Raw genomic sequence first — 27,664 nt, 5'->3', positions numbered from 1 at the left:
CAGCACAGGGTCCCCTCTTTGATTATTTGCCTACTATTGGCCTCTTTGATACTTAACTATTATTAATTGTGCATAAATATTATGCCCTTTGTCTCTCAGGCAAGAGGTTGTGACAGAAGACTAAGCATTACACTTCTCTGAACCCCTGATAACCTCTTCCTAAGCCATGCACCTAGAAGAAGGCGCAGGCCATTCCCATGACATCACCTTCTGAAGATTTTACTGGGCCATTAACAATCTGCAAAGTGGCATCACACTCCCTGTGACTACTTATCACAAGGAACACTGATCATCTCTTGACTGGTGGTGTGACCACCTCAGAGCACAGGCCAAAGTTCGTATGGAGCCCGTTGGGATGACAGAGGTGTACACATGAATGAAAAACTCAAGACTGAGCTTTCAATCCTGCCCTTCTATGATCTGTCTATAGAATTTTGGCCAAATGTTTCTAGGTTATTGAATTTCAGAAATCTAGCACCTGATTTCAGCACTAGAAATCTACCTCCTGAAATTGCTAGAGATATAAAAATGATATGTAAATATATATATGATAGCACTTACTCAATAGAAACATACAGAGAGGATACTATTTATCTAGGGATTTGATATGCATGTTTCTTAAATATAAAATTGTTGGATAAATGCTATCCAACAGGGAGTAGTAACATTTTCCAATGAATACGGTTAGTATTTTAAATCTCCCCTGGCTAGTTTAGGTGTTCTTTCCCTCACTGGCTTTCACTCATGTCTAGGGTTTTGTTTGCTACATCTTTGGAAACCTTAGACCAAATCTCCTGGAGACCTGGGATCTAGGGAACTGTGGGAGTTTCACCAAGGGGTGGTGGTACTAAGGCCAAGTTGAAAGAGGAGGGAAGGCAGCTGGCTTTCCAAAATGACCTGAAGAAGGAAACAGAGCTGACTAACAGAGTTGGCCTCGGGCCTCCTAGACAGGGACTATAATTCCAACATTTGTCACCCACCTCTGGAGGTATGCAGAATCTTAGGCAATTCTCCTGTTTCAGACAGCATACCTTCAAGGTATCGTTTGTCTAGCACACCCCGACTAGGAAAAGGGTCCTTTCAAATCTCATTCACTTCATTTTATAGCTTGTACCGTGATATTTCTTATTTTATACAAATTAAATATATATAGAATTTCTAGTATATTCTACCCATACCCCAGTGGGCCATTTTACACACATCCCACCTTGAAACAAATACTGTAACTTGCTAGTCAGCACTTAACATACTGGCCCTGAAAGAATCTCCCGCATTCACATGGTGTCTGTTGAGTAGGCATATCACTGATTATCTGGACTCTAGATATAGAGCTCAACTTTTCCCATATCCAAAGTAGAGAAAAATATGGTTGGCTCTTGAACAACATGGGTTTGAACTGTGCAGGTCCATTTGCATGCAAATTTTTCAATAAATATATTTGAAAATCATTTGGAAATCTGCAACAATTTGAAAAACCTTTTCTTTAGCTTACTCTATTGTAAGAATACAGTATATAATACATATAGTGTACAAAATATGTGTTAATCCACTGTTTATGCTATTGGTAAAGTTTCTGGCCAACAGTAGGCTATTAGTAGTTAAGTTTTCAGGAAGCTGGAAGGGATACTTGAATTGTGAGTGCGCAGAAGTGGGGGTTGGCACCCCCAACCCCTTCATTGTTCAAGGGCCAACTGTATAGTACAAAGAAAACAAACGCTTGTCTTATTTTTTCTGTCATGTTGTACATGCCAACATATTTTCTCCTCAACGTCCATTCTTGGAATGCTCTCATTACAGGAATGGTGAATCACAGTCAAGGGAATTGTTGTGACTTGCTCCACCCACTCATATAAGCCAAACCATGGATGATCCTGCATTCTCCAAGGGGTTATTTATCTTAGGGGGTTGATCATAATTTGCATGATCACATGGTACAGATGTTTATTTATGAAGACAACCTCAAGTGAAGCAAGTAATTTCTTAGTCTGACTATTTTAAGATTCAGCCAAACGTCCACCCAGTGGGCAAACACAGCTCCAGAAGAAATTAAAACTGGGATGACAAGTGTGATGGATCAGGATTGGAATATGGTGACAGGCTGAGTGAGCCAGACAAAAGGGTGTGTGCTCAGTGACAGGATGGGGAGTCAGGGCAGAATTACAAAGGGAAGGGATGAGGCAGCTCTTGTACGCTTTTACTCCTCCTGAATCCAACCTTTCTTTGTTTCTTAATGGGGAGACTCGCATCTGCAATTCAATCTAAACCTAGAAACTCGGTCACTCCTACAGACCCCACTGCCCACGGCCAGAGCCAGACCTTCAGCAAATCTGCTAGATGGAGAATGCTGGGACCTTCCAGACTTTTCCTCCTTTCATTAGGCCCTTCTTCTCAGGGCTTTCCTCAACCACACCTTAATTTCCCCTTTTAGTTCAGTGGTTTTCAAAGTGTGGTCTTTGAATCGGCAGCATCAGCAATCACTTTCTGAGCACCTGTCAGAAATGCAACTTCCCACCTATTGACTCAGAAGCTCTGGGGGTGAGGCCCAGAATTCTGTTTCCTCCAGGCCTCCAGGCCAGATTGACGCCCACGAAAGTTTGAGAACTCTGTCTTTAGATGTATATTATAAATTGAAAATAAATCATAAATTTCTTATAATTTACTCATTGTAAAATAATGACTTCAAGATGAGAGAACATGGGCATTTTAGGAGAGGTCTTATGAAGTCCTTCGGTGCCTAGTGAATAATTTTCTAGTAGTAGAATCTCAAGTGATGTGATAGACAGCAATCCGGGGCTGCTGAATTACTTCAGGCCCTCATCAGCTCTTGCCTTTAGTCTATTTCAACCTTGTCCCCACCTTGTCACTAGTGATGTGAGCTCAGCCTGAAAATCTGACCAAGTCCCTCTCCAACTGAAACCCTTCAATGGCTGCTCCCTGCCTCCAGGCACACCACCCAGAGCCCTCTGCCTCTGAGGTCACCTCCCAGGCTTTTCCCTGCTGCGCATTCCCTGCTACTTAGCAATACCTCACTGTCTGCGGGAGGCTTACACTTCCCCAGACCACTGACACCATGCTTGGCCTTAGCAACAGCTTGAGAGCTGAGTGCCAACTGCTACCTCAGAGCAGACAGTGAGCGCCATGGCTTTGTTCTATCACGTTCTCTTTCTTCCCTTTCCCACAAATGAGATCAGAATTTTCCCAGGCAGCTGCTGTTTTTCTTAAGCTTCAGTGGGTCCCAGAATGAAAACAAATGAGGAGCAGAACCACAGCTGACCCACACCGGCCAGGCAGCAAAGTGAGAAACAAACCTCAGTTGTTGTGAGCCACCGAGACTGGTGGGTTGTTATTTTGCCTAAACTGACTCCTGCAGCACATTTGATCTCCCACATCCCTCTGTGATATCCTCTCCCGTCTTCTCTCTTCTCCTCATCCCACCTCACTCCTATCTGTACAAGAGACTCACTCATCCTTCTACACTCAGCTTAGGTGTCATCAAATTTTTTCTTCTTTTTTCCCAGGTATATCTGATCACTCTCGCCTTTAGGATCCTCTCTGGCTGATACAGACAGGCTTGGAACTGTGTTAGGGATTTTCCATCCATTAGCACCCTCCTTAGAACAACTCCCCTAAAAAAAGAAATTGAGTCCTCATTTGACATAGTGGTAGAATTTGGCTCAAAAAGGCAAAGCAAGTTGGCCAGGCCTCCCAATCATCAGCCACAGAGACAGAGTTCTCTCCAGGTGTAGATCTGCTCTGAACTCAGCAATCTTTCCCCTGCCCCACACACTTCCCTCCCTCTCTCCCTCCTCCAGCAACAAGTTTTTAGATCCTCTCACTCCGGTGTGAGAGTAAAACGTCTCCTTATCAACAAATGAAAGGGCTGTGGAATTTATCTGCCATTTGAAAGATTTACATCTGGATGTGGGCTTCTTGCTCTCTGAGAAGAACATCACAGGGTTTCTCTAAGAGAATGTATTTATTCTAAGGCTTCTGGCAAACCCACTGGAAACCCTAGGAGACCTGGGATATTCTGTTGGCCTTTCTCTGGCCCCAGGCCATGGGGATAGTGTGATGTGATAAGACAGGCAGATTCTACTAGGGAACCTTTAGGTGGGTCCTTCCAGGTTTGTCACGAGGTAGGATGTTAAGTAGCAGAGGGTTCAGAATTCCAATAAATTATTTTAGGTCAATGAATGGTGGCAAGTGTTTATTGGACTCTTAAGATTAAATAAGGAAAAGAAAGTGCCAGTGGCAAAGAAGTGGACCGGACCACCCAGGTCAGACACAGGAATAACCACGTAAAGTGGAGGCTAGAATGTTAGGTGTCTATGAGCTGCTGGCATTTTGCATTGTTGGGCATTTTGTTTCTCTCTCTTTTTAAACTTTACTTGTTTGTTAAAGGGAAGAGTAGATCGTATAAAAACCTTCAACTCCCCGCCACCCCAATCAGCCGTACTAATGAAATATGAGCATTTAATAAAGTACCATGATATTCTTTTCACACAACATTCATAGCAGTTTTTTCTATTTTTTCTTCATAGCATATAAAGCTTTTCTCAGTTACTAGTTGAAACCTCTCTCACCATTCCTATGGAGTTAACCTTTTTCCTTTTTTTTAAAGCTTCAAAGGATTTATTACCTTTAAATGATAACATCAGTAACCATCAGTAACATTAATAATAGCATTTTCCCCCTTCCTCAGAGTTCCAAATGGTCGTTGGGCCAGTTTAGACACGTTTACTCTTAAAAAATTATCTGCTCCACATAATAATAAAGGCAGCATAATAATAAAGGCTGGGTGTTTTTCAGGCATTGGCTCTCTTAATCCTCAAAACAAAGCTATCCGGCAAGTGCGATCATTTATCACCGCCTTACAGATGAGGAGAGTGAGACACAGGGAGCAGGAAGGATGTGCCAACCAGAAAGAGACAAGCAGAAGCCAGGAGCTGCACCAAGAGCACAGTTAATGATTCACTCACAGCCCTCAGGCAGCTCAAGAGGGGCTGCACCACACACGCACACACACACGCGACTCTCTCTCATCTTCAGCTCATCACACACACACACACACACACACGACTCTCTCTCATCTTCAGCTCTCTTTATCCCAGCAAGAGGCGGTGTCCAGCAAATTGCTTGGCAACGCGCGGAGCAAACTCCATCCAGAGCCCAGGTCCGCGGGGCTCCGGCCGCCGCTGGGCGCTGTCCAGCGGGCAGCGCGCCTACGAGGCCAAGGCTGGGGTCCTGTCTCCGGACACCCCGAAGGTGGAGCGGCACGCTAAGGCCGGGATTTCAGGCGGGGAGAAAAGGCACCGTCCCCAGGGACACCTGTTGTCGCCTCGCCACTCAAGCCATTGAAGACTTCCCGGGGACCCAGACCTCGCGGAAGACACCCGCTGGCAAACAGTGCCTGCGTATGGATGCGGGGTCGCAGGTGTTTTCCCCCTCCCCACCCACGCCCTCCTGAGGAGGGCTCATCTCGCCCCCTCCCCCTGGACTCCGGCAGCTGGTGGAAAAGCCCCCCGCCGGCCCCACTCCGGGGCCCCGGCCGAGGCAGGCTCGGGGCGCAAGCGTCAAGGCGCTAGGACCTCGCGGTTGGCCCGACCCCTCTCGCTCCACCTGCCGAGCCCCTCGCGCGGGGCACGCTCGCCCTCCCGCTCCAGGGCGCGGGCGCGGGTACCTGCGACACCGCCGGCAGGATTCCGAGAGCGGGCTGGAAGGTCGCCGCGGCGGGGCTGGCGGGGCTGGCTGGGGAGCCCGGCCCGGCCGCGCCGCTCTCTCCGCGCTCGCAATCGGCCGCTGCGCAGCTGCCGGCTCCGACTCCGGGCTCGCTCCGCGCCCGCCGGCTCCTGGAGCCGCTCCCGCCTCTGCTGATTGGCGCAGCGGCCCGAGCCGCGACCTGATTGGCAGTAGGGAGCCGGGCGGTGGGATGGGACGGGCGCCGTCTGGACCTGCTCCCAGCGCCCGGGCGCCACAGCTTCGCGTCTTCGCTGCACCCAGGGGCCCTGATCCAGACCCTGCAACCGGTATCTTGCTCTTCTACTCCGAGTGGGGCCGGCGGTGCAGGCATGGGGAGAAGCGGAAAGCTGCAAGTAGCACAGGAGTGGCGGGGAGTGGGGATCCCCTTGGAGTCTCTCCCGCACCCCATGCCGAGGCTGAACTGTGAGAGTCCTTGTTTCTCTGGCACACTCCTACGTGGGGTTTTGACTTCATGTTCATTCGATACTTTTTTACTGTAAAAAGAGTGTAGGACTCAAGGCAGTGGCCCGTAAACAGTGGGCGCCAAATCATGCTTGTGGACTCAGATTGGACTTAATGCACATTCTATATATGTGGTCCAACCAGGGCTAGCAACGGGGAAGCGATTGGTGCAAGGTCCTCATCACGTTAACAAATTGTTAAGAACGAGAAAGATGGTAAGATCTTCATTTACAAGGAACTTAATACCTAGCTAGATCGATGAGGCTTAATAATAATAACAATGACCCTAAAGTTTCTATGGCTTATATTATTTGCTGGGCACTTTTCCAAGTGTTTTACATATTAATTCAGAAATACAGGAAACAGCTGTCATAAGGATGTCCGTATGTCCAGGGAAATGTATGGACAAGTGACATCAGTTCTGAGTGCGGAGAGATTTTCATCTGGAAGACCCACCTGCGGTCACTCTGCCCTGTGGTGGAGAAGCAGGTCAGAACTGAGAGGGAGTGTCTGGAATTAAAAACGTTCCCTTCTTCCATTTCTTCTTCCATAGTCCTTTGGCCCTTCCGACATTTTATTTCACCTGCTCTGAACCTTTCCAAAAAATAAAAACAACCATGATAAGTCATGGTGTTACCAGAACTTCACTTTACCACTAATAAAAGGACCCATCTAAACATCCAGAGATGCACAATGAGTAGAAGAAAATAGCACACAGTTTATATTCTAGGACTTTTGACTTTGGTTGTACTTGAAACCTTGGTAGCAAGGGTACAACCATTTTCCTGCAGCTGCGTCTATCTAGTTCCGTGCCTCTATGTTGACAGAACACTTGAGTGAGAAATTTGGCTTGGTAAAGGCCCTAGTTAATACAGCCTGATCCACTCTGAACAGCCTGATTTTTACCCTAGAATAAGCTTTAAAGTCACTTACTTTGAGGAGCCCAAGACCCTAGAAGGAAATTAGCTCACTTTTTCCTAGTTTGTATCCATGGGCAAATGAATTCACCTTATGTTAAAAAGATGGACCGGTCCGGGTGGAGTGTCGCCTGATAGGAAGACCAGAGCGCAGCAGCCTGCAAGAGCAAGACCCTTACGCCAGGATTCCTCTCCAAGCTCTAGAGGCACATGGAGACATCAGCCCATCATTCCAGTTGCTAACTTTGCATAGCTGTTGCTTTTGCCAGAGCAGAGTTCCATTTCAATTGGTCACACTGTTATTGCAAGGAAGAAAAGCTATTTCAGCCAGAGAAGTAGGAAGACACAGATGATTTCTTAAATTGATCAACGCCAATGGTATCAAACTTAACTCAGCCTTCAGGAAGGATGAGAAGCGAATGAAGAATCTGGATCCCACATCATCCACTCCAGAATCTTCATGCGGGTGGGACCTGGTTATGTATTCCGTCTCACCCAGCAAAATGTTTTGCTTCATTGTGCCTCCTGCATCACATTTCTTCTCTGGCAACTCCTACTTAGCACTCAAGATGCAGTGAAAATGTCCCTTCCTTCCTTTGTGAGGCCTTCACTAACTCACCGAGGCAAAGGTGGTGATCCTCTTACCCATGGTATTATTCTAATTACTGCACGAAGCAGCAGCCTTCTAGTGAACATTTACATGGCCTTCTCTCTAACTAATTATCCTCAATGCCTGGCCTAGTCAGTGAAACAGTAAATATTCAGTAAAATTGGGCTGATTGACTAAAATCCCTGACAGACTAGGCATCCTCCAGGCCCAGGCTGAATGGACCTCTGGTGTGGGACCAAGTGAACATCCATCCAATCCAGCAGGGCATAGGTAGTTTCTATACATCAGGCATTGTCAGGTGAAGGGAAGAATAGCCTCTTATATATACACAAGATGAAATGATGCAGCTGATTTAGGAAATAGTAGTTTAACATAGAGTTTTACCATATAACCCAGTAAACTCTACTCCTGGGTGTATGTACTCAGGAGAATTAAAAATATATGCCCACACAAAAACCTGTACACAAATGTTCATAGCAGCATTATTTATAATAGCTGAAAACTGCAAACAACCCAATTGTTCAACTGATGAATAGATAAAATGTGGTCTAGCCATATAATGGAATATTATTAAGCCATAAAAAGGAATGACTACTAATAGATGCTGCGATATGGATGAACCTTAGAAACATTATGCTAAGTGAGAGGCCAGACATAAAGAGTCACATATTGTTTGATTCCGTTTAGATGGAATATCTAGAATAGGCATCTCTTTATGAACATAAAGCAGATTATTAGTTGCTAGGGGCTGGTGGGGAAAGGAGAAATGGGGAATAATTGATTAGTGGATGTGGGGTTTCCTTTTCAGATAATAAAGATCACCTCAAAATTAGATAGTGGTTATGGTTGCACAATTTTGTGAATATAATAAAAACTACTGAATTGTAAAAAAAAAAAAAGAAGTACACAGCCACACCATGCATTCTGAGAGTTTGGAAACCATCAATGAAGGAAATGTTAATTAAATCCTAAAGTGTGATAGTTAAAAATATAAAAGTGAAGAAACAGAAAAGCCTGTACAAAACATTTGAAAGCTGGCTTGTCTCCCTCCCATGTTCCCACCTTCAGCAACTCGGAGGGAATTTACTACTTTGATCTGCATTGTCCCACTGAACATTTTATGCTGATCAAAATGTTCTTTATCTGAGCTATTCTATATGGAAGCCACTAGGTGCATGTAGCTATTGGACACTTGAAATGAGGCAATTGAAGAACTGAATTTTAAATAGTATTTAAATTTAAATACTCTACTGGGTACTTTACTAGCAGTGCAGCTTTTGCTGGTTAGAGGACTAGAGCCATCTTAACTGACAGTTCGGAAAAATACTAGAGGGCATGGGAGTAGGAGAGTCTGTGTCTTTATGTCCACAGCCCAGCTCAGCCCTGTGTCCAGTAGGAATTCTTCAGTGTGATCTCACTGCTCCCACCCTTCTCCTTTCTATGAACTTTTAATGGACTTCAGTCAATACAGTGTTTAGTTTTGTCTTTATGATAAGGTGCTCCATTCCACAAATATTTGTGGACCAACCACTAAGTGGAATTCTGGGAAGAAGGATTGTGGACAATGTCAGCCAAATGGCAAAGGGGTGAGCTTAAAAAGGCTGATGAGATGAACATAAGACAAGAGAAATCCCTTACAAGGACCTGGCTCCTTCCCTCTAACATCCCCTGCTTACACACATACTCTTCCAAATGGGAAGTCTTACTATTAAGCTGCTAAACTGCTGTTGGAGAATCTTTATTTAGATTTCCTGTTTCCAACTCAAGCCTTGTATAATCCTTAACTCCTTCAATACACCTTCCAGTTCTTGCTATCTTTCTCTTCTATGAACTTTCATTGACCTTGAGATTGATCAAAATGAGTATAATGACTTTCTAAATGTTCTTCTGTAATGTGGTATTCCCACAGCAAAATTCATTTGTTGCACAAATGTTTATTGAGCTCCTGTTTATTTTTGTGCCAGAACAGTCCTAGGGACTTTGGACAAAAAAAGAAGACAGGGTCACTGGGCAGCTTAGAGCCTAGTGAGGAGGCACACAAATTCTCCTACAGAGTTCGGCTTACATGTGTAGGAAGGTTCACTGAAAGCACAGGGCAAGGAGCAGCTTGGTGTACATATAGAAACACAGGAAGGCTTCTCAGAGGGGGTGACTTTGGAGCTGAAGGAATTCAAAGAATGAGTAAGAATTTTAAAACATTTTTTAAAAACTTAAATGTATTTATACTGTCCACCTTCTAAAACTGGATTTGAGATAGTGTGTCAGAAGTTGTAGGGAACAATGTTTGAAACAATGCACTAACATCGAGGTCCAGTTCAACAGCTGGATGACGTTTTACACTGCCAATAAGAGTGCTAACTGGATAGTCATTCTTGCTGCCCTCCAGGCTTATTCCTAAGAGCAAACAAAATTAACATAAGGCTCTTTGACCTCAAGTTTAAAATTGCCCACTTGTAATATTGATATATCTTTTTTTACTGCTCTCCTGTGTTTAATCTTATTTTTTTCTCTTTCAGTGTATCCCGAATTTCAGACATTTGTGTCCCATCATCACCCCTCTTGCCATATCCATGTATCATCTGTATTATTATGTACTTGTTTCTTTAAATTGACCCTCATTTGCTCGACTTCATTGAAGTTTTTATATCATTATTATCAATAAAAACTAGTTATCACTTGCCACACGTAGAACATTAACTACAAAAATAATAGAATGAAAATAAAACCATGTTATCTAATCGTAGCTGGATATTACTGGCTGCTGAAAGTTCTGAGTTTGAAGTCTTGCTCTTTTTTTTTATGAAAATGAAGATTAACAAGCCTTAGGTGTTAAAGACAAACTAACACCAAAAGAATCATTTTTCATTAGCTAAATCAAACAGACTGAAAAAAGAATAACTCTTACTATGAGAATCAATGATATTTAATGCCCCTTTTGCCACTTAAAACCAAATTCTGCAACAAGGAAAATCAGCTCATCCTGGATACCACACACTGGTCAACATCGCTCCGATCCATCCCGCTCAGAGCACCTTGAATGATGCAACACGTGAATGTTATCATTTTTCTCACTCCTATTCAAAATCTTTCAACGGTTCTTCATTACCTATGGGATACATTCTTATTTCCTTACTATGGGATACAAAATACTCTCGGATCAGGCTTAGCCTACCTTTCTATCTTTACCTTTTGTCATCTTCCATTTGAACTATATTCTACCAATACTGAGCCATCTGTAGTTCCCAGAATGTACCATATAACTCCTATGTCTCTGTGCCTTTGCATGTGCTGTTCCCTCTACCTGGTGTACTATTCCCCAACTACTCCAACCCCCAGATTTATCATCTTCCATCCCCTTCTCTGCTCATTTCTATTCATCTGCCTAATACCACACACACACATGCACATGCACACCAACAGCATTCCTTCTGGAAACACCTGTCTCCTTCTGTGGATGTTCCTTCACTGCTTCCACCATGCGTTTTTGGCAGGGGCTGACAAGTTCTCACATGACTCCACACCTCTGATCACAGCTGATTGGTCTACTTATGGGCAACTGAACCAAGGGGGACCAGTTAGAGTTCCTGAGAATTTCCTACCAGGAGCAGAGACCTGACATCACTCTTTCTCCATTTTAAGATTCAGAGAGAAATGGGCAAGTGCAGCAGAGAGAGATTCTCTACTCCATTCGTGCTGCAGACCAGCAACTTCCTTGCCCCTCCTTAATTCACCTTTTCCTGTTATGAGAGAGATTCCAGAATCCTTACAAGTGAGTCTCTTTTTCCTAACCTACTTGGAATTGGGTTTCTGTTACTTGCAAACAAGTGTCCTAATACATTCCTAATCATCCTTGAAGTCCAAACTTCATTGCTACTCTTTTGTGAAGCCTTCCCTGAATCTCCCAAGCCAACAGAGATGCCCCTTCTCTTATGCCTTCTTGCATTTTGTAATACCGGACCCCGTTTCCAACAATTATATTTGTGATTTTGACATTTTTGTGTGAAGAATAGTGTATTCTGTCCTCTTTGCCTGTTTTTATTATTCCATTTATTACCATGATGGAAAGGGAAACTTAGAGGATAACATCCTATGGACACTAAGCTCTAAGAGGAGTAAATGTTTAGCAAAAAAAAAAGCTTTGTTTTAGCTGCTCCACTGTGAAGAATTTTTTAAAAAGTAAAGTGAATCCTAAGAACTTCAAGAATCTATGATCTACAAGAACTCCTCTCTACCCAACCAGATGGAACTAGAAATGGAGAGGTTCATGATCCTGACTCCACAAATAGCAACCACCAAGGTAGAGGCAGCACTTGGCGTTGCAGGCAGAAAAGACTGAGAGTACACAGAGGGAAAGGTCAGAGAGAAAAGGGAGGTCTGAAAAAGAAGGGACCCCAGGAGTCCCATCTGTCATTGAATCTCTCTGAATTAAAAGGAAACTCCACAAAGAATCGTTTTCCATGAACTTCATCTGTGATCATACTTGTCTAAATAAGATTGCATTTTTTTAGGTAACTACTTGAACTTATATAACCTTTCAGGCATTACCAGACATCATCATGGTGTCATATCTGTTTGCATATTTATCTCATTCCTAGACAGGAAGCTCCTTTACAAAAGAGATTCTTTCAATCTTTGCATGTTGGGCATCAGCATCAGGCCACTTTTAAGTCAGGCTTTGATGCACAGACATTTACTTATCTTATGTGAACAGTCTGGAGGTTGGCAGTCCCAAGACATGATGATTCATGATTGGCAGAAGGACCTAGGGTCTTCCTGTTCTTCCATCCTTGGCTTCTTGACTTTCTCTTAGCATCTTGCCTTGTGAATGCAAGATGGTTGCCACAGCTCCATGTACCTCACTGTCAGAAAAGCATATTCAAAAAGGAAGAAAATGGACTGGGTTGTGAAAGAAGCTTTCCTTATATCAGGAAGATCTTTCTCAAACACTACCTCCACCCCATTGGGTAAACTTCCCCTGATATCTTGTTGGCTGGAACTGAGCCACGTGGCCATCTCTAGCTGCAAGAGAGGCTGGGGAAACAAGTCCAGTATATGACTTTTCCACGCTTAACAGTGAAAGTAGCAGTATTGCTCTTAGACAGCAAAATGGGTGCTGGCCCAGGTCCCATGCCTTAGGGGCCTATGTTTTTTAACCCTTTCTTCACAATTTTCCTCTTTTGAACCTGAGACAGGCTGGGGCTGATGATGCTATGTGGGTGGGGTACCCTGAGCCTGGGTTGGGACCCAAATGTGTTTCCCCACCATTACCATTTCTCCTTTTTGGGGGCACTCTTGGGCCCTCTGTTCTGCACATGGAGTTGATCAGATGCTCCAGGGAGCTTTGGATTCATACACATGGGAGCTTTTTAGTGCCTGTGGCTGGTTCCTCCACCCAGGAGGGTGACCTGGGCTTAGATTGCTTCATTAGCCTGTGTACCATTTTATTTCAGGAACCCACAAGATTGGGCTGCCCGAATGGAGCTGCCATGCCAATTGTGAAAGACTCTCACATCACACACAGGATGACTCAGGGCTCTGGGCTACTGACAGTTCACTACTCCATTCTGGCTGAGCTTTGTGTGTGGATCCGCACATTGGTCTTGACTGGCCATATCCCACTGCAGGCTGCTTTTGCTCTCCCTGAGGGTAGCTGGGGTGCAGGCAGGCGTTCTTCACTCTGCCAGCACCCAAGGAAGTTACCCCATCTTCTCTATGCACTACCCACCTGTCCTCCAGCTGCATCACACCTATTTCCTCCTGCTTTCAGCCCATTGCCCACAATGCCAACAAGCCCTTCCAGTCGATGTCCTCTTTGCCTCTGACAGTGTGGTGACATCGTGCTCTCCCTGGTCAGCCTTCAGCTGTGAGATGAGGGATGGACACTCCTGTGTGAACAAGACCTCTTGTCCATTCTATCCCCCGACGGGTGGCAGTGTGTGGTAGGCAGCCGTGTGTCTGCATTGAATGAGCTCGCATTCTACAAATGCAGGGATTCGGCCTGTGGAGTTCAAGAGCAGCCTCTGGGAAGGTGTGTTCTTCTACCTTGTGAGAACAAACCCCTGAGAATCATTTGTAATCTATACAGTGGTACGCAGATATTCATTATTTTTGTTAGTCCCACTAGACTAGATAAGAAAACTAAACAAGTGGACATTTAAATGACTCCTCAAGTTAAAGAGGCCCCCTAGGAGTGTTCTGGGAGGGAGAACTCTGGTTTCAGACAGCCTGGGATTGACACCCAGCTCTGCCACCTACCAGCTGTGTGACCCTGGTTTGGTTTCTGAGCTTCAGTTTCCTATTTGTAAAGTGTAGATAATAATACACCGATGTCAGAGGGTGTTGGTGAGCATTAAATGAGGGGATACCTAGAAAGAACAGCCCTGGGCCTGGCACATAGTAGCTACTTGATAAATATTGACTATTATTATTTTTTTACTACCTAGATATTTGTAGCAGAGCTTCAGATCTGGATCTCAGCCCTGCCCTGCACTAGAAATGAGTTATGAGAAAATATTTTCAGAGTGAGAATTCCAGAGGCTACAGCGATCTGTTTAGACATCTGGCATTTGAGGGGCAGTATAGCCAGTGGGTAAGAGCACAGACTTGGGGGCCAGGAGACTTGGGTTGGATCCTGGTTCAGTCACTCAGTAGTCGTGAGACCCTTGGCAAGTTACTTAGCTGCTTATGCCCCAGTTTCTTCATCTCTAAAATAGGTTCATGTGAGGAGTGAATGAGTTAATGAATCCATTAATTATTAATGTTAATGTTAATGATTACTGTTTGGTAATGTTAATGTTCATTAACATCAGGTGTTTAGGATAGTGGCTGGTTCATAGTGTTAGGAATTATTAGATACTATTATTCTGAATTGGTTTAAAAGTAAAAATAAAATTTGTTCTTAAAAACCCCAATTAGCTTTTATTTCAAGAGGCTTGCATTTTAGCAATTGAGAAAAAGGAGCACAGAGATCCATACCTGCTATGTCTTCATGCCTTTATCTGTCCTGTCCCCTTGACCTGAAATCTGTCCTTTTAGACCCATAAAACCAGTACATAGTCTTTGCTCCCCCAGAGCCGGGGCCCATTCTCTCCTGCATCTGTCCCTTAAACAGGATCATCTCTCCCTGCAGAAGATTTAGGGAGATGGTGCCTCTCAGCACTAGGAGGACGAGGCAGAGAGAATCACAAACTATCTGCACCTTCAGCGAGAGAGTGCTGGCCCCCTGGCCCTTGCTCCTGGGTGGGCTGGGGGTGAGGCGGTGTGACAGAGTAAGCCAGGGTGGGCTGTGCAACCGGGAGAGCCTCTGTCTGAATCCAATTCCATCATTCAATGGCTATTTGACCTTCGAACCAAATATCTCTGAGCCTATTTTCTCACCTATAAAACTAGGGCAATACCAGCTTCAAGGGGCAATTTTGATAATGAAATGAGATAATATAGCCCAATGCCTGTGACTCAGCATATGCTTGATTGATGTTTGTGAAGTGAATGAGCAAGGCTTAAACAAAGTACCCCTGTTGGATGAAGCTATGTTCTCCTTGAAAGCTCAGCATTGCTCAGTATTTAGCATTACCAGCATGTCATTCCCCAAACTACCACGACAGGCCTCACACAGCTTCTCAGACTCTCAATCTGGAGTTAATCTGCAATCAAGGAGCCCAGGCAGGCGGGATTTGGCAAACCCCTTCCCCAAACCCGTCTCCTCTCCAGCTGGCACAGAAACACTCCACATTTGCAGCTTCCATGGCAATTATGAGAACCTACTCCCTTTAATTGTTTTTCTTTTCCTAACCATGGAGAGATCACATGATTTCAACAGGAAAAACAACTCTGGAACTGGGACAGCCTGGATTGAGCCCTGAACTTTCTGAGCCCTTGGAGAAAAAAGACATTTGATGCTGGCTGGACAAGAAGCATGGCCAGCATATACTCAGACCAGGCTGGCCACCTAAGCAGGCTACATTTCAGGATTAAAAACACTGCAATCCTAGCAAACTAGGAGCTCATATTCACTAAGTGCTAAAGACCAGGCACTTTACAGGTGTTGTCAAGCTTAATCATCACAACAACCCAAGAGGAGTGTTTATTATCTTCGTTACAACCGTGAGGAGAATGAGGCTCAGAGAGATGAAGGGGTCTCTCGGGAGTACACAGGAGGTAAGGGCTTTACTAGCCTTCCACACCTTTTGCAAGCCCTGAAGCCTGTGTGTTCATTACCTAGCCCATGCCCACAGCAACAGCTTCTAAACCTACAGCAAGAGCAATTCTCCTGGGAGCATGTGCAAATGCAGATTCTGATTCCCTAGGCTCAGCGGGGTCTGACACTGTACATTTCTCACAAACTTCCAGGGGATGCTTCAGATCCAGGGGCGTTAGCTGCAAGGGTAAGACCAGTGGTCCCCACCTGGCTGTACCTTGGAATCACCTGGGGGTTTTCAAAATGCTAATACCTAGGTCCATCCTCCCTGTTCTGATCTTGTAGTTCTGGAGTGCAGCCCCTGCACAGAACTTCTAAAGCTCCACAAGAGCTGAGACTGCCTTTCTTCAGGGGAGGCAGTATCTGCAGTCTCTTGAGGATGCCAGGTCACCCTGTGCTCACCTTTCCCAGCCATATGGGCTTCTGTGGCTGTGCTGTGAGGTCGTCCTTGAAGAGGCCTCCCTCAGAAACCTCCCAGCCTAGGAAGAGGCCAAGCTGCCACCTGTTTCCTTGAAATAGTTCGCAGCTGTGCTGGGTGACCTCACTGCTCTGGCTCTGCTGCAGACCAAGCTGCTCTCTGGAAAGCCCTTGACCCAGGTCATTTATTCAAGTCAGTCTGGGCTCCCCAGGACATCAGGGCAGTGGAGGGAAAAGAGCTGTGTTGCAGGCTGCTGCTCCCAGGAAGGACAGGCCCCACCCCGAGGACCCCAGTGTGGGCCACCCCCAGGGCTGCGTGGCCAGGCTGTGGGCGCAGCTGACAGCTTCACTCCTGGCCTCCCTGCCCAACACTTGGGAACTAACGAAATTACAAGGAGAACTCCGCCCTCTCAGTGGTTTATAAACAAACACACATTGAAGCACGAAAGTAAAAATGGCAAGTCCATTCACTTTGCTGGCCCAGAGGCAATTACACGTAGCAGTCCCGCTCAGATCCATCCAAACCTTTTCCTATGCATAAATACATTTATACACGTACATACTATGCTGTATTTTATAAACAAAAGCCATCATGTCATATTATTCCAAACACTATCTGGGATACCTTTTCCAGGTATAGTTACAAATATTTACAAGTTATTTTAGTGTCTCTAACTTGTCTGGAAGTCAGAATCTCTTGGGGGGCATCTTTTAAACAGAGCTTGACAGGTCTCACCCCAGACCTACTGAGTCAGAAGTTTTTAGAGAGAGGCCTGAGTTTTTATGGATTTGTATTTTCAATAAGTGTCTCAGGTGTTTTTTTTTTAATTTTTAAATTTAAAAAATTGAGATATAATTGTCATATAACATTTATATTAGTTTTAGTTTTAGGTATACAACATCTTTGGAGGATGCTTATGGAAAATGTCCTGCCTTGTTAGTAGTTGAAGATAATCTGATATAAGGATTACTTATTAGCCAGTCTCAGGTTGCTGAACATTTATATTGTCTCCAGCTTTTTTTTTATTCAAGCTATAAACAATAAGACAAGCATATTGTACAAGTACCCACAGTTTCCAAGAAGTGGAATAGCTAAGTCCCAGGCTTACCAGGAACTTCTTTGTCCTTCTGAGAGTGTGTATGGAACCGAATAGCAGGACAAAATTTGAGCACTTGTGTGTTGGGACTAGTATTATCCAATGGAAATATAATGTGAGTCATATACATCATTTATAATTTTCAGCGACCACATTCATTTAAATATATTTTATTTTAGCTGACTTTTCAAAAATATCATCTGTCTTGCCAATAGGTTCAGCCCCGGTCAAGTTCACTATGGATTCAGTGTGACCAAAGAAATGACAATAGAACATTCTTGGGGTGAAAGGGTTATACCCAACTTTATTTCCATAATGGCAGGTCAATCACTAAAATCCCATCCACTCAGAGCGAGTCTGCATGCAGCAAGCCGGTCTCTGCCTCTGGGCCTCTCTGCCCCTACAGCCGTCCTCTGGGCCTCTGTCCTGGATGCTGCCACCACACCAGCCTCATCTCTGCTCTCCTGCAGCCTTGCAATTGTGTCACCCAGAGCACTGGGTGGAGATCTTTATATAGAGTAAATAACAACGTATTGCCCACACGTGTGTAGTGAGCTAGCCAACCAGGGCCAGGTAAGAACCCTGGCCACAGAAACCTTCATTTTATCCACATCATCTCAACATATAATCAAATAAAAATAATGAAATGCTTTCCATCAATTTTATGTCTTTGAAAATTGGTGTGAATTTAATACTTTACAGCACACCTCAGCTCAGAGGAGCCAACATTTCAAATGTTCAGTGGTCACATGGGGCAAATGGCTATTGCGTTGGACAGCACAGATCTAGACCTTTTCTTTTACTTGGGAGATATTTATAGGGGGTAAGACACAAACTGCCGAGGAGCAGCCACAATCTCCTGGCTGCAGGGGCACTTGGCATCCATTATTGTTCACTGCTCACAAAGAAGCTTGGTGGCCAGAAGGTGGGTTTTCACACAGGATTAAGCTGAATGACATTTCAGGTTAAAGACATTTTCTCTTCAGAACGGCCCTATAAGGAAAGTAGGGCATAGGCTACTCTGATGCCTATTATTTTAAAATAAAGGTGATGGTTTGCGAAGATCACACAGCTTACACACAGGGAGGCAGAGCCAGAATCACGTCTTCAGGTTTCAAGGCCTAGGATTTTCTTTTATCCCACAGATCTCTCTAAGACAGTTATCCAAATCCCATCCTCACATTAGTGATACAGGAAGAATTGTCAACAAATTGACTTACTAGAAGTCACACCGTCCATCTAATCCAAACGGTGTACCAGTCGGTAGCCCCGTGGGTTGAAAACATGTGCGCTGCCTCCCCCTGGTGGACACCTAAGTTATTGCAAGACGTTGGTAAACATTTGTGGGCCTTCCTAGTTTGTTGAAGAAATATATAGAAACATGACAACTAACACGGAGGAGGTCCTTGAAATTTTTGTCAAAAGGTTCCTCATACTGGGAAAATTTGGGAATACCTGAAGTAAATTCTTCTGTTTCAGACTATCAGAGGGACAGTCACCAACAGTGACTAGCGGCAGGTTCTGCTTCAGATTAGGTATGTCTTTTTTTTTGAAGCATGTAAACTTGTATTTGATTTTTATCTCCATTTCCAAGTTTACTAGTGGGCATGTTAGCGTGTCTGTTCTCCAGCTATGCTGTCATCTCCTCAAGGGGAAAGACTTGACTCCCTAATTGAAGGCTCTGGACATTCTGGACACTTGAATGACTATTGCTGACGAGGGGGGGAAATGGATTAAAAGCATGAAATAACTATGCAGTTTGTAACGGAATCTACTGCTTTTGCTTGCTCAGAATCCTTTTCTCTTGCCCCCCTCAATCCACACAGACTTAGTGAGGCTGCCAATCAAGTAGCCTGCCTCCCCTGGCTGATGGGTAGGCCTAGAGATTTGAATCTTTATAGAGTGACAGGGGTCTGTGTCCTCTCCAAAACCTGGATGAACAAATGCAATTAGTCAACCATTAGAGCTCTCTGATGCTTCAGCTTTTCGACCTCACACCCTAACAATAAATTACTTTTTCATTATTCCTAGAATAAATCTACAATACAGCATATTACATTTTAATTTAATTCTGCTTCAATGAATGAGTTCTCATAAGCCTCAAAAGAATGTACAACTAGCTAAGGGTACACTAGCTCTCGTCCTTGGGAGGGCAAAGTGATGACTAACAACTAGTGCAATAAAAATTGTCTTTTAAAAATGTCATGCTGCAATTTGGTAACCTCTAAGGATTTGGGGCATGAACAGGACTTGTTTGGTGAGGACAAAGAGAGGCCTTTTGTGAGGAAAGTAAAATGGCTTGAGCAGCGGCCTGTTCATGCTAGAAGACTAGGAGCTCAGTCGCCTGGCACTGGAGCTCCATGCTGTACCCCCATCAGGCATTAACCAGGGCCTCAGCAGGCTGACTTGGGGGTGTGGGTTCTCCATCATCCATGAGAGACCCATAGAGGTCTGGGTCCCTGCAACCCTATAGCCCCACACACCCCATGACCTTTCCCTCCTTACCAGCCCCATGCTCCTGATCCTTCAATCCTCACTAATACTGACCCCTCAACAGGGAGGGCTGCATCCCATTTTGCACCCAGAGATCCTCAGATTGTGTCCACACTCTTGGCCATGCTACATCAACCAGAAGGCAATCTGGGTCCTTCCACCAAACCCAGGTGGCACAGTGAATTATATTTGAAGATCTTATTTGCAAGAATTAAGAAATGGCATATTGATGAGCTCAAGGTGATAGAACACAATGATGTCACACTGTTGACTGTTAACAGCTGTGGACATGCTGTCATATTTGCAGTGCTTCCACACCCTTTGAAAAGAATGTCAGTGATCCTTTGGGGATTTTGGGGTTTTTCCCATGATTCTATACCAGTTAATCATCAATAAAACACCCTGCCGTGGATTCTATCAAGAGGGGACCCAGGGCCTGGTCCATGAATCCATACTGAACTGATGGCAACCTGATGACTAAATTTAGACAAGAGCTTAATGAAGCTTCATTCAACTGTATATAACCAATAACAGAAAGGGGAAGGATCCCGTGAACTGAAGGTCTAAAGAGCTCCTCGCTGGCTTATAATTCTCCAGGCCTAGAAAATAAGGCACTGAAGAGGGGAATATTTGGGGGAAATTAGGCTGCAGAATATTCACCAAATCAGCAAGGACACTTTGCCCAAGAAAAGAAGTTACTGTGACAGGTGAAAAGTCACTGTGTGAACCATGATGGGGCTAACAACACATGGCTGTGCACAAGTTAACTGGGTGCCTGAGCGGAGAGATGAAAATGGGGGTGTCTGTGAAATGCCATTTTCGAGCTCCACACCGCGTTTTCTTCCAGTTGTGGAGGTGTTATGGAAAATCTCACGGTGATAAAACCTTACTCCAATGTTGTAGAAATGGGAAATGGAGGCAAAAGCCACTTGTTACCCTGTCGGTTCCTTAAATCTGGCTACTGATACCATCCTTCAATTGGTGATATAAAAGTGGAACACTCCTAATTTTGTTAGCACTCATGTTTTAAAAAGATGCACCTGAAAGCATAAATGCTAAGTTTACATTCAGAATTTTTTATGTTTAATATCTGAATAGGCACAATCACATGGTTCAAGTACATAGTCAAAAGTTTATCTCCCCTCTCTGTCCTGTTGTCACACCTTTTCTTCCCTTGAAGCACACCAATGTCACTAGTGCCACATAAATTTTTTCTGCAATAATTTAGAACACATACACATATCCATTCTTATCTGTTTTTATAAGAATGGCATCATTTTGTAAACATTGTTTTGCTTATTGCATTTTTCATTTAATGTATTTTGGAGATCTTGTTTCCAAAGGTATATTAGCCCATGGAAGGACCCCTCATTTTTTGTATGTGGATGCTGAGTATCATATTCCTTGGCTGTAGCATAATTTGTTCCATCAGTTCTTATTGACAGACATTTGAGTGATCTCCAGTTTCTGCTATTACCAACAGCATAGCCATCCCTTATAGTGCATTCTTAATGGGAACCATATGGCCCTCAAAAGGGGTGGAAGTGGGTTCTTGGCAGGGGCAAAGAAGTCTTTCTCTTTTCATTTATAAAGCGCAGATACACAGAGAGTACGAAACACATATTCAGTATATCTATGGTATTAAAATTTCATGAGGGTGGAGGGGACAATTAGGAAAAAAAATATCTAAAATGGTTTCCTTAGGATGCCCACTTAAAAAAAAAATGTGGAGAAGCAGGAACATTGCCTTAGTCCAGTCCCCATTGCCAGCAGGATGCTGGACCGCAACGACTGGCTTAGGCCTGGCGTGGCACAACCCCTGGAACTGTGCGCCGTGACACTGGAGTGAAGTTGGGATGCTGGTGGTGGGAGGGAGAGGGTGGCTTCAGAGATCCTCCAGGGTTTGCAGTCTTGAGGCCAGGGGGCATCTCCCCAGGAGTGTGGGCACTCTGAGTACCCCTTAGACTCTGCTCTCAGGTGTGGCCCAGGGCGGAGGAGTGAATATAACTTTTCAGTGATGTTCTTGTCTCTTTCTTAACTTAATCAGAAACGTTTGAAATATTAACACAGTTTTCTCTTGATTTTAGAGTATCTAGATTTAAAAAAATCCTCACAGATGTTGTCACTCAGCAAAAATCTGTCCCTTCCTTTCCACTCATGTTCTCATTTGGCACCAATAACCTCTCTTGTATATAACTATCATCCATGGTCTTTGACAAAAAGAGGTAGGAAAGGGTAGTGAGTTCGCTGAGAGTAGAATTTAAATGTTCTCACTAGATAGAAAAAAAAAAGATAAATTTGTGGGTGATGGATGGGTTTATTATTTACCTGAGGGAACTCCTTTCACATCATATACATATATCAAGTCACCATGATATACACTTTAAAATCTTAGAATTTGTTGATTTTACCTCAATAAAGTTGAAATTTGAAAAAAACTTAAAAAAAAATTATGGGTCCTTCTCTAGTTCAGAGCTGGTTCACACACAATAGCCCTTTATCCCCTTGGACCCACGGGGCTCACGCATGTGTGAGGCTGCTTGTCCCTCTGGGAACCCCTTTCTGCAGCTCACACAGGCAGGAGGAAGCCAGCCCCTTGCCACACCCAGCTGCTTCCTTTTACCATCCATCAGACTTGTTTTTCGTCCTTCCAGTGATTGCCAGCCCTCACCCGGCCTTCCTGGGGCCGAATCTGCTTCCTGAGTCTGACCTGCAGAGCCACGTTGGAGGACTGGTCAGCTGAACGGATCCGTCAGGGCACAGGGAGCAAGAAAATGTCACGGAAATTCTAAAACCACCAATGAAATACAATCAGGTGAAGAAAACTGCATTTCCAAGAACTCTCAGAGAGAGCAGGACGTGTGACTCCGAGGATGTGAGTCGAGGGTAGGGACAGGACCCCTCAACCACCCATGGGCCTGCCCGGGAGCCCCGGCTGGCTGCCAGCCACCGTTCAGGGAAGTGGGTTCTGTTGACATGGAGCGTTTGTTTCCTGTGTGACGTATGCACGTTCAGGGAGAGCTCACCTGCTCCGCACAGTGGAGACAGAGGCGGCACTGCCTCCCTCTGCTGCGCCCTCCACCTTCCACCTTGTTCTCTAAATGAACGGCAACAAATATTTAAAGAATATTAGTTTGCTATGTCTCAATTATGAGCCTACCCAGGGCATCCAGGTGTCTGGGTCCAGCCTTAATCAGTTTTCATACATTCTAAGATATCCTTTCTATTTATTAGAAACATACATATAAAAAGAAAAAAGTCTTCTAGTTACCCCTCAAGTCCCAGAAGCCATAAAAGATTGATAATTTAACTATGTAAAAAAAAAAGTATGAGTGACCCAAACCATCATGATCACAGTCAAAAAACAAACGTCAAACTGAGAGACATTGCAGTTCATTTAACAGCAAGAAGTTCATTTCCTTAATATATGAAGAACTCACGGAAATCAACAAGGATCAGCAATCTAACAGAAACAGTGAACAAATAACATGATTAAGAGTTTACAGAAAAAGAATTTTCATTTGCCTTCTAGTTCATGGAAGATGATCAACCTTGTTCATAAAAGCAATGCAAACGGAACAACACTGAGAGCACTTTGGAGGCTCTTATTGGGAAAATGGAATCACCTTATGTAGCAGACATTCCTGTGACCCATTTCTGAGTTGCCTGCAGTGAGAGACATGCCCTGCGCCCACCACCAGTTTCCCACAGCGACCTAAGTAGAGAGGTGAACTCAGGTGAGCTCAAAAGGATGAGTTTGTTTGGGAATAGCATAGGGGTTGCAATTTGGGACACAGACTTCACAAGCTATAGGGGAGTCTGTTGAGGGACTATGATAGACTGTATTTATGGACAGGGAATGTGAAAAAGAGAAAGTTCACTCAGAATTTGTTAAAATCAAAACCAAATGGAGACCCACCTTGGAAACTTCCCATGCAGACAGCACCAGTCCAGCACACAAACAATGCTCAACTCGGCCCACTTTGTGGGGCCAACCCAACCTGGGTCATCTCTGGTTTGTGCCTCTGGCAAAACTTCCCAAGGTGGATAAGAGACAACCTCTGATCAAGCTCCCATCATCCATGAAAATTCCAGCACTACCAGTTTTCTGTAAATCAGGCATTTATGGGAATGAATCTCTCAGTCCTTAAGTTTTGTCTTCCTGAGGGCACAATGTGTGAGACTCTCCATTTTAAATCCTGTGGTTCTATTTGAGATTGAAATTCTTTCACACTCACCTCAAGTGCCTGCTTCTCAGCTTCCCACGGGTGTGGAGGGAGCAAGATTAGAAGACTGGAGACAAGGAGGTGTGGGAAGTGGTACGGATGGAGCGAGGGGGCAGACCTTCGTTTCTCATCATTGCTATCCACACCCGCATACGGGACGCCTGGCTGCGCTCAGACAGCCTCTGTTTCGTTACCTCAGGGTTTTAAAACACAAAACAAAACACAGCATGAGAGGTGCAAGAAGGCAGCATTGATGATGCTAACCAAAGAGAGGCCCAGATAATAAATGCCATGAATTAGGAGGACGGAAAATCGGAGGGTCCAGGAACATGTTCAGGGTGCCTCAAAGGCCGGATGCACAGACACGGGGGCCTCAGTTTGAGAACCTAAGCTGTATTTGCTGAGGATCCTGCTTTGTCTCAGGCTCTTCATGGGAAAGAATTTATGGCAAGTTAGCGGGCGAACATGGTCTATGGACACTGGGCTACTGATGGACAAGGGGACAGACTCAAGTACAGCCTAGGGGCTGGGCTTCAGTCTGTGTTGCTGTGTCCCAGCTTCCTGTGAGAGTGTGACAGGCCATGATATGGTCAAGGCGCTGCTTCATGGACATCTGTCTCCTGTGTGGGGACAATGGCGATGTGCTTCGGAGCCTGTGAATGGAATGGGGCTGGAGAGACACATCCCCATGGGGGCATCTCAGAGTGTTTTGGAGCAGGGGCCTACCTCACCCAAAAGAAATATCACCCTCTGAAGAAGACAGGAGACGTGACTCTAGTTAGCAGGCGTCTCAAAGCCCATGTATGAGCCCGCCTGGGGACTCTAAGAGCTACCTGGAAGGAATGTGAGATGGGTCCCGGCTTCTCCCAGAGGGTATGGTGGAGCCGAGGGAACAGCCTTTTTGTTACCTGGCACAGGATAAGATTTTCACCTCTGGTGTGACCGTGTCTGTGAAAGCACAGTATTGGTTAGCCGGAAGAGAGAAAGAAGGGACAGGTTGTTGGAATCCAGGCTTGCTGCCTGGGGAGGGCTTCAGCCTGTAACGGTGAGCCATGCAGGGTTCTTGAGCAGAGGAACGCACGCTGGTTACACATTGTTTAAGGAAGTTCAGTCTGGTATATAGGGGACTGAAGGGGAGGGGAGCAGAGAAGGCGTAAGACCACTGCTAACAGGACTGGAAGATCTCAGTCCATGTGGTGGCAGCAGGAATGGAGAGGCTGGAGGATCTGGGACAGCAGAGGGAGCGTCTGTTTGCTGCTATGGCCCTCCATCTGCCTCCTGTCCCCGCCTCTCCTCTTCCTGACTGACTCCAACCTGTCCCCTAGGCTCCGGCTGCTCTTTCAGATGGGACCCCCTGACTCCCACCTCCCCTCACCAGCCAGGAGGAGCAGCGCCTACCTGTGCTCCTGGCCACACCTCCATCTTCCCCTCACCTGTGTGCTTGGCTCTCCATTTGCATATTGTGTGCCTATCACGTGTTATTGGTATTTATGGGGCTAGGAAAGAGGGAGGGGTGTACAGTGCCTTTCTCTGAGGAAAAAAATCCATAGGTTCCAGTTCTTTTTATTTTTTTTATTCTGGTATCATGAATTTACAGTTAAATGAGGAACATTATGTCTACTAGACTCCCCCATCACTAAGCACCCCCACACACCCCACCATAATCTCTGTCCATCAGCATAGTAAGATGCTGTAGAATCACTACTTGTCTTCTCTGTGTTGCATAGCCCTCCCTGTGCCCCCCCTCATTATACATGCTAATCGTAATGCCCCCTTTCTTTTTTACCCACCTCTCATCCCTCCCTTCCCACCCATCCTCCCCAGTCCCTTTCCCTTTGGTAACTGTTAGTCCATTCTCGGGTTCTGTGAGTCTGCTGCTGTTCTGTTCCTTCAGTTTTTTCTTTGTTCTTATGCTCCACAGATGAGTGAAATCATTTGTTACTTGTCTTTCTCAGCCTGGTTTATTTCACTGAGCATAATACCCTCTAGCTCCATCCATGTTGTTGCAAATGGTAGGATTTGTTTTCTTCTTATGGCTGAATAATATTCCATTGTGTATATGTACCACATATTCTTTATCCATTCATCTACTGATGGACATTTAGGTTGCTTCCAAATCTTGGCTATTTTAAATAGTGCTGTGATAAACATAGGGGTGCATATGTCTTTTTCAAACTGGGCTGCTGTATTCTTAGGGTAAATTCCTAGAAGTGAAATTCCTGGGTCAAATGGTATTTCTATTTTGAGCTTTTTGAGGAACCTCCAAACTGCTTTCCACAATGGTTGAACTAATTTACATTCCCAGCAGCAGTGTAGGAGGGTTCCCCTTTCTCCACAACCTCACCAATGTTTGTTGTTGTTTGTCTTTTGGATGGTGGTGATCCTTACTGCTGTGAGGTGATATCTCATTGTGGTTTTAATTTGCATTTCTCTAATGACTAGCGATGTGGAGCATCTTCTCATGTGTCTGTTGGCCATCTGAATTTCTTCTTTGGAGAACTATCTGTTCAGCTCCTCTGACCATTTTTTAATTGGATTATTTGCTTTTTGTTTGTTAAGGTGCATGAGCTCTTTATATATTTTGGATGTCAACCCTTTGTCGGATCTGTCATTTATGAATATATTCTCCCATACTGTAGGATGCCTTTTTGTTCTATTTGTGGTGTCCTTTGCTGTACAGAAGCTTTTCAGCTTGATATAGTCCCACTTGTTCATTTTTGCTTTTGTTTCCCTTATCTGGGGAGATATATTCATGAAGAAGTTGTTCATGTTTATGTCCAAGAGATTTTTGCCTATGTTTTTTTCTAAGAGTTTTATGGTTTCATGACTTACATTCAGGTCTTTGATCCATTTTGAATTTGCTTTTGTGTATGGGGTTAGATGATGATCCAGTTTCATTCTCTTACATGTAGCTGTCCAGTTTTGCCAACATCAGCTGTTGAAGAGACTGTCATTTCCTCATTGTATATCCATGGCTCCTTTATCGTATGTTAATTGACCATATATGCTTGGGTTAATGTCTGGAGTCTCTATTCTGTTCCACTGGTCTGTGGGTCTGCTCTTGTGCTGTACCAAATTGTCTTGATTACTGTGGCTTTGTAGTAGAGTTTGAAGTTGGGAAGCAAGATCCCCCCTGCTTTATTCTTCCTTCTCAGGATTGCTTTGGCTATCCAGTTGTTTTTGTGCTTTATTTTGTTGCATTTTACTTTTTCCTGATGTCACCTTAAAGATTAAAAGTAGCACTGAGGTGGGTGCAGCTTAGTATAGGGCAGTGATGCCCAAGTCAAAAATCATTCCCTGAAGAGACATTGATAGATTTGTTTTTTAATTGTCTGTTCCCTCCCTGCTCCTTCATGAATAAAATTTTAATACCACACATATCCTGTGTGTCTGTTTGTGTTCCTGGTTCTTTGGAGGGTGACAAACCATTGTAATATCTAAGACTCTTCATACACTCCCACCAAGAACCCATGTTCTCCCCCTTGGGGGCCATATCATCCCCACTG

The 27,664-nt window shown here is 44.6% G+C and overlaps 1 protein-coding gene across 6 annotated transcripts in view; it reads right to left on the bottom strand.

Annotated features, from left to right (window-relative positions):
• STON2 (stonin 2) overlaps nt 1–5,837 on the bottom strand; it is a 154,978-nt gene extending 149,141 nt beyond the window's left edge. For 5 of the 6 annotated variants that reach the window (XR_012133731.1, XR_012133736.1, XM_037017932.2 and 2 more), the window contains exon 1: nt 5,681–5,837. The gene's annotated coding sequence lies outside the window, so the exon portion shown is untranslated. The remainder of the gene's footprint in view (nt 1–5,680) is intronic. The other variant, XR_012133732.1, reaches the window with a different exon arrangement.
• Nucleotides 5,838–27,664: the final 21,827 nt, after the last annotated feature.

The sequence above is a fragment of the Manis javanica genome, chromosome 8, assembly GCF_040802235.1.
Source record: "Manis javanica isolate MJ-LG chromosome 8, MJ_LKY, whole genome shotgun sequence".
NCBI classification, from domain to species: domain Eukaryota; kingdom Metazoa; phylum Chordata; class Mammalia; order Pholidota; family Manidae; genus Manis; species Manis javanica.
Note: the sequence above shows the minus strand (reverse complement) of the source record. Positions and strands in the feature narration are given on the sequence as shown.